The following is a 6,939-nucleotide window of genomic DNA, read 5'->3' as shown; positions in this document are numbered from 1 at the left end:
AAGATGACAATGCAATCATCCATCATAAGGTTATGGATGGCAAGGTTTGTGAGTGAACAAACATTCTGAAAGGGAATACGGAGAAGGTCATGATTGTTGATCTGCTGGCAGAGTCCAAGGGGACAGTGGTGGGTGGGATGAGCAGGAGGTTGGTGTGATTAGTGGCAGTGGGCACAGTGAGCAGGAAGGTCAACAAGAGAGGAGGATGGGGCAGTTGAGGTTGCTCTCGTAAAGAGGCAGCGATGGATGCCTCAGTGGGCCCTTGGGAGAGGTACGTTCGGAATCGGTGTATTATCGGACTATGAGCCGACGGATCGAAGTTTATTCATTGCACTCTGCACAGGAAATGTGTGGAAACACCGCGTGAAAACTCATCAGAATTTGGGAACTCTGGAAAAAGTGTCCTTCAAATCTGCGAGCTCAGGGATTCTGCCACAAAATCCTGGCATTGGAGCTGATCCTAATTTTGTGCCTCTTGCCATACAATTTAAAATATATACACACTACCCACAGCCAGTGACGTCCTGGCCTTATTGAAGTGGGTGCGGGACGGGCGGCAATTGGAGCCTTCAGTTTCAAGTCCAATTACTTCCTCATCTCGACGTCGAATACAATTTGTGTCAATTTCAGCGACAACCGGGCACAAACTTTCTTCCTGTTGTGCCGCTTCTAATCGGTGAGGACGAAGGTACCGGTAAAACTTTTTTTTTTCTCTCTCTCTCATGTATTTAACTCGATCTTGGTTTCTGTACTTAACTTACTTGGAAGTTCTTAAACACGAGAGTGCGTCCTTTGTAACGCCACCGGTCTGTCCGAATGACTGAGCAACTTCTTTTTATTGTCGATAACGAGTTACAAGCATAAATATCTCCGGGTATTCGGATATTTCCGGCCAATTTAGTGCCGTTGCATTTCGAAAGGAAAGTACTGGACTATTTTTTTTTTCCCCCCAGGAACGTTTAGTTAAGTTTTTATCTTCCAAAGCTCAGGCCGTGTTACTTTTAGATAAGGGGCGTTCTCCCCCCAAAATAGTTTTCAAATAATACCGGAAGTGATAAAATATGGATCTTGCGCCCTAGCCGGCAACATTTGTAAAGAGAGAAACGACTGGTGTATTTGCAGAAACTCGAGCCTACGCCCAGGCAGCAACAGATTCCGGGGTCTGGAATGCAGATCATTCCCTGGTGAAATCCCATCTGGAATTTACAACAAAAGTGCTATTTTCAGTGAAATAGTCGTATTCTGAACAGAAGATAAGAATGTGATTTCGGTTACTGTAGCTTTAAGGCCACAGACATGGTAATTAGCATTAACTGTATCCCTAAAACAAAGTTGCAACCCTGCTAATCCCAATGGTGAGAATGTAATTCAGACAATTCTTATCCCCTCCCCCAACATGTCGCCATTTTACTAGAGGAGGAATTGTAAAGTTAAAATACATTTTTAGCTAAGAATTGTGCGAGTCTATCTAGCAGATTCTAAATCGATACTTTAACAAACATTTTCAGTTTGATGTGGTGACCTTTTGCAAGAGCTCAAAGCAACTATTTCAAAATTAGAAATGTTTAAAGGGAGGACACATAAACGTTTGGAAACTTACTTTAGCAAATCAAGTGTGATCAATTAAAGTGACCACTGCTTTCTGCATTGCTAGTTTGAAAATATTTATGATTAACTTTCAGTTTCTAATATCTGATTTTTTTTTCTTTGAATACCTTTTTAAACAACTGATTACGGAGAAATTACCTTTTATTGAAGACATTATTGAGCCTGACCAAGCGAGAGGGGTGACTTAACAAAGTGACCATTGGCGATGCATTCCACTGGCGTTTGGTTCATCTCCGTCAATTGTAGGTCTCCCCAACTCCTAGAAGCTAGTTCCCTAACAATGTGCTCAGCTGTGTAGATAAAACTAAATATTAATGGAAATAATTGCTCCCCTATTTTTAAGTATGGATGGTGACTTTCCTCTTTTTAAAACTCAGTTTGCACGGATCTATTCCTGTTGCTCAATATGCCTGTCTTATCGTAAGTAATTGCCCTGAGCTATAGCATATAGCTGGGTCCTATTGTCACAGTACATGAATGCTGCAGGGTACAACTTTGTAAAGATACCTGAGGAGTTGAGTCTTTGAGGTTATTTCAGAACTACTGTTACATTTTCAGCACAGCAGTCATTCATTATACAAATTATTTGCCATTGATTTGTCGAAACTTAACACTATACCAATGCACTTAACCAATGCACTAACACACCCAGACCAGTATCACAAAGGGAAAAGTTTTACTTTAATTGACTTGTATACAAGGGAAGAGCGCCCTCAAGCAAAGGTTGAAGGTGCAGCTTCTTTGAGTCAGTGAAACAGCTCATGTTTATACAGTTAATCAGCAACGCCCACCTGTCGTAGAATATGGGCGTACACGTACATTCTTTATTGGTTCAGGTAGTTGGTCAATCAAGTAGTGAGCCTGCCCCCTCTGAACGTCCATAGTTCATTCCTATCTTGGCACGTAGGCCTCGTAGGCCTGAGCACACTTATCCTCTCCACGTTCTTGTCCTGGTTATCAGTAGGGCTGAAGTCAGTCTCGAGGCCACATGGCCTTTCAAGAAACTGTATTCTCATTATATTTTATAGTCATCAATACCCTTACCTGCTAGGGGGGCCAGACGGTACTAAGCACCTGCTCAGCTAACTTAATTATCAACATACCAAGGCTTAAATGTAATGACACAATTGTGCCTTTCTGTGTGTGTGCTGTAGCTACCCCATTATGTGAGCCAACAAAGAGTTAATATGGTCAAATATCCCTTCATTCATTGCTACATTAATATGGTCAAATAACTGTTCATGCATTTCTACATTAATATGGTCATGTATCTCTTTATGCATTTCCACAGATTATTCAATTAATAATACAATATTTTAAATGGTACATTTTGCGTACTTGGAAACCGGGTTACTCGGTTCTTTATGCTGCCTGTGATATAATTGCATCATATTTATCCAAAACATAGAGGATATATCCATTCTGCCGATGAGATTTTAAAAATGACTACCTGTTCAGGTGGAGGCACTAACTGATGAAGTTACTGTAAACACGCATGGAGTCACTGATACTGATGTTTATGGCTTCTGTGGTCCAAAATAAACATTGTTACTATTTCCTTTGAGACATTTCAGAATGTTAGCTATTTTGTTTTGTACTTCTTTCTATAAAGTACTGACATTTTGTGATGCCAAATGGATAATTAATTTGTGTCTAACACAAAGATGTAAATGCTGCATTTAATAAATACACAAAGAAATTCATAACTTTGTTTCAAATTCTACAAATTCATTGTCTAGCATTTATCAGATCTGGCAAGATCTCCAAATGAAAATAGATATTACACAAGCTTTTCCAGTATTGGAGTTGAATGTGGACACTGAAGCTATAAAAAGTAAACTTTGTACTGGGCAGTGTCTAGTGGCATACGTTTACACTACATGCATTGTGTGAATGTCTTTGTATACTGTGGATGGCCAAACATATGCATATTTGTCTATATTGCTATATCTCTTTGTACATGAGCAATTTTTCAACCACATCCATTTATGTACATGTATGCATACAGTACATTAAGAAGCATATTGAGCATACTGAAATCCGTGTATACATGTTAAGTATCCTATTGCTGGTCATAGTCAAAAAACGTGATTTTTTTTAAAGGGGTTCGGCTTCCTCTGAAAGCTGTGAGTTTATCCAATGAATTGGTAAGGCATACAGACCAAAAATGCCCCTGGTCCATGAGATAAATGCAGATGAGGAAGGCCTTTTAGTCCAGTTCAGTTAATCCATTCAGAAAGGACCTGCAATCTCCCCAGTGTAACATGAATTGTTAAATAGTTTCAGGATTTTCCCCTCTACTTTATCTGGGAATCCATTCCATTGTTGTGAAGAAGAACTTTCTAATATTGATCTTACATTTGCCTTTTACTAATTTGCTCTGTGTCCTTGTTCTGTTCTTGCAATCTAGATTGAAATATTTTCAGGATTTACCTTTTTCCTTACTGTTTACTATTATAGAATGTTTATCAGATCACCTCTCAGCTGCCTCCTATCAAGGATGAGAAGTCCAAACCTTCCTCCAGTCTTTCTTTATATATCAGACCCCTAACAGTAGGGATCAGTCTTGTGGCTCTTCTATGAACTACCTCACAATGGGATACCTTCAAGCATTGATCAGCCAGAATTGGACATAGTACACCTGGTGTAGTCCAAGCAAAGCACTATACAGCTTGAGCATAACTTCCTCTGACCTGACCTCTACTGTTTTGGCTGCATAGTTCACTTCTATTTGCTTTATTGATTGCTGCTCCACAGTGGCTGGACATGTTGAACATTGAGTCTGTTAGGAAGTTGAAGTCTATTTCAACTTCATCCTTAACCAATTCAAAACCATTCCCAGAGTTCATAAGTTGCCTGTTTTTCCTTCTTATGTTCCTAGTGGTTTACACACATTTTAAATTTCACCTGCCTTTGTTCTGCCCACTTAGATATTTATCAACTCATTTCCACAGAAGAACTGGCTCTCCTGGGACATCTGCAAATCTGATCAATATGTACTTGGTGGGGGGTTTGACAGTGTAGATGCTGAGAGATTGTTTCTCCTGGCTAAAGTCTAGAACTAGGGAGTATAGTCGCAGGATAAGGGGTCGGCCATTCAAGACTGAGATGAGGAGGAATTTCTTCATGCAGTGGGTTGTGAATCTTTGGAATTCTCTACCCCAGAGGGCTGTGGATGCTGAGTCATTGAATATATTCAAGTCTGAGATAGAGACAGACTGACTCACTGACTGACTCATATGGGGATCGGGCAGGAAAGTGGAGTTGAGATCGAAGATCAGTCATGATCTGATTGAATGGCGGAGCAGGCTCAAGGGGCTGTATGACCTAGTATTGCTCCTATTTCTTATGTTCTTCTTATGTACTGAGTTTCTAAGTCATTGATGTAAATCAGAGACTCTAGTTATCCCAGTGCTGATCACTGCCATCTCACTCAGCACTCCTTCCAACACTCCAATAGAACTTGAATCACCAGCTTTAAGCTTAACCAATAGCCTTCCATGTGGACACCATGTCGTAGGGAATATCATAGTCAATAATTCTACTTAGGATATCTCCACTTAGGGGACGGTATGTTGCTCACATCTTCCCTTATGAATGCTTGGTGGAAGTAAACATCCAGACTATTAGTAGTCTCACACTCATCCTCTGTTTACATCGGTTATGATTCTGACCTCTTCTCCCACTGCCTTCTTATCATTAAAGTTTTGAAGGACTGTCTTACTGCTGTGACTTATAACTGCATTTTTCCAGGTCTCACGTTGTCCCTCTGATAACCCTTTTAACATGTTTCTGCCTCGGCCTCGCCATCTCACGTGGCCTCTACTCCCATTGTGTCAATCGCGGATAAGGCCATCTCTGATCATGTCCTTGTATCCCTCTCCACCCACATCCCCCTTCCCCCTACCAACTCCACTTTCTTCTGAGTCCGTCCCTAGAAAAAACTCTTCTCCCAAGTCACTTACATCTGCACCTTCAAATTCCCAACTGTCTAGCCTTTGGTCTTCCATTCACCATGACATTTCTGCAGCTACCGCTCTGTTCAATTACACCCTCACCTCCAGCTTTGATGTCCTTGTCCTTGTCTTCCTCAAAATCATTACTTACTCTCACCCTGGTCGTTCCCCCGGTACAGCCCTCATCTACGCTCCCTTAAGTCCAAGGGACGCAGACTTGAACGTTTATGGCGGACAACTGGTTTAGCCATTCATCGCTGGATCTGGCTGAATCGCATAAAACAATATTGGGTTCTGCTCTCTTCTGCCAAAATGGCTCATTATTTCAGAATCACCCTGGAATGCAAAGATAACCCCCGCCTTCTCCACTACAGACCGTCTTCTTAAAACCCCTCGCTCCTACTCCCCCCACACCGTCACTGTCAATGATAAGTGCGAGGAGCTCATGGACTTCTTTGTCACTAAGTTTTTTTTTATTTGTTCATGGGATGTGGGCATCGCTGGCAAGGCCAGCATTTATTGCCCTTGAGGAGGTGGTGGTGAGCCGCCGCCTTGAACCGCTGCAGTCAGTGTGGTGAAGGTTCTTCCTACAGTGCTGTTCGGTAGGGAGTTCCAGGATTTTGACCCAGCGACGATGAAGAAACAGCGATATATTTCCAAGTCGGGATTGTTTGTGACGTGGAGGGGAATGTGCAGGTGATATTATTGAGACCATCCGTTCAGCTGCCCCTGCCACTTCCCTCCCTTCCACTGCCCCACCAAGCCGAACCTCCCCCAAGGTTCCCCCTGTTCTAGCCCTGAACTCACATCTTCCTCTCGTTTCTCTCCTCATGTCCTCTCCGGGCTCATCTTGTCCATGAGACCCACATCCTGCTCACTTAACCCTATTCCCACCAAACTGCTGACCACCCAACTAGCCCTCATGTTAGCTGATATTGTTAACGGTTCTCTCCTCAGGTACTGTCCCCCTTCCCTTCAAACCTACCGTCATCACTCCCTCCTCAAAAAACCCACACTTGACCCCTCTGTCTTTGCAAACTGTCACCCATCTCCAAACCCCCTTTCCTCTCAAGTCCTTGAAAGTATTGTCACCTCCCAAATCCTTGCCCATCTTTTCCGCAATTCCACGTTTGAATCCCTCCACTCAGGTTTCCGCCCCTGCCACAATACTGAAATGATATCCTATGTGACTGTGACCATGGTAAACTATCCCTTCTCGACCTGTCTGCGGCCTTTGACACGGTTGACCATACCACCCTCCTCCAACGACTATCCTCCATCTTCCAGTTGGGTGGGACTACGTTTGCCTGGTTCCAGTCTTATCTATCCAGTCGTTGCCGGAGAATCAACTGTGATGGCTTCTCTTCCCGCTCCT

At 42.6% G+C, this 6,939-nt stretch overlaps 1 protein-coding gene across 2 annotated transcripts in view; it reads left to right on the top strand.

The window, feature by feature from the left end:
- The first annotated feature begins 190 nt into the window (after positions 1 to 190).
- The window catches only part of casp7 (caspase 7, apoptosis-related cysteine peptidase), a 28,362-nt gene continuing 21,613 nt past the window's right edge, over positions 191 to 6,939 (top strand). The window contains exon 1 of one of the 2 annotated variants that reach the window (XM_068002183.1): positions 191 to 688. The gene's annotated coding sequence lies outside the window, so the exon portion shown is untranslated. Of the gene's footprint in view, positions 689 to 1,077; positions 1,300 to 6,939 lie in introns of those variants that run through there. The other variant, XM_068002184.1, reaches the window with a different exon arrangement.

The sequence above is a fragment of the Heptranchias perlo genome, chromosome 21 (assembly GCF_035084215.1).
Source record: "Heptranchias perlo isolate sHepPer1 chromosome 21, sHepPer1.hap1, whole genome shotgun sequence".
NCBI classification, from domain to species: Eukaryota; Metazoa; Chordata; class Chondrichthyes; order Hexanchiformes; family Hexanchidae; genus Heptranchias; species Heptranchias perlo.
This window is presented reverse-complemented; position numbering and strand designations above follow the sequence as displayed.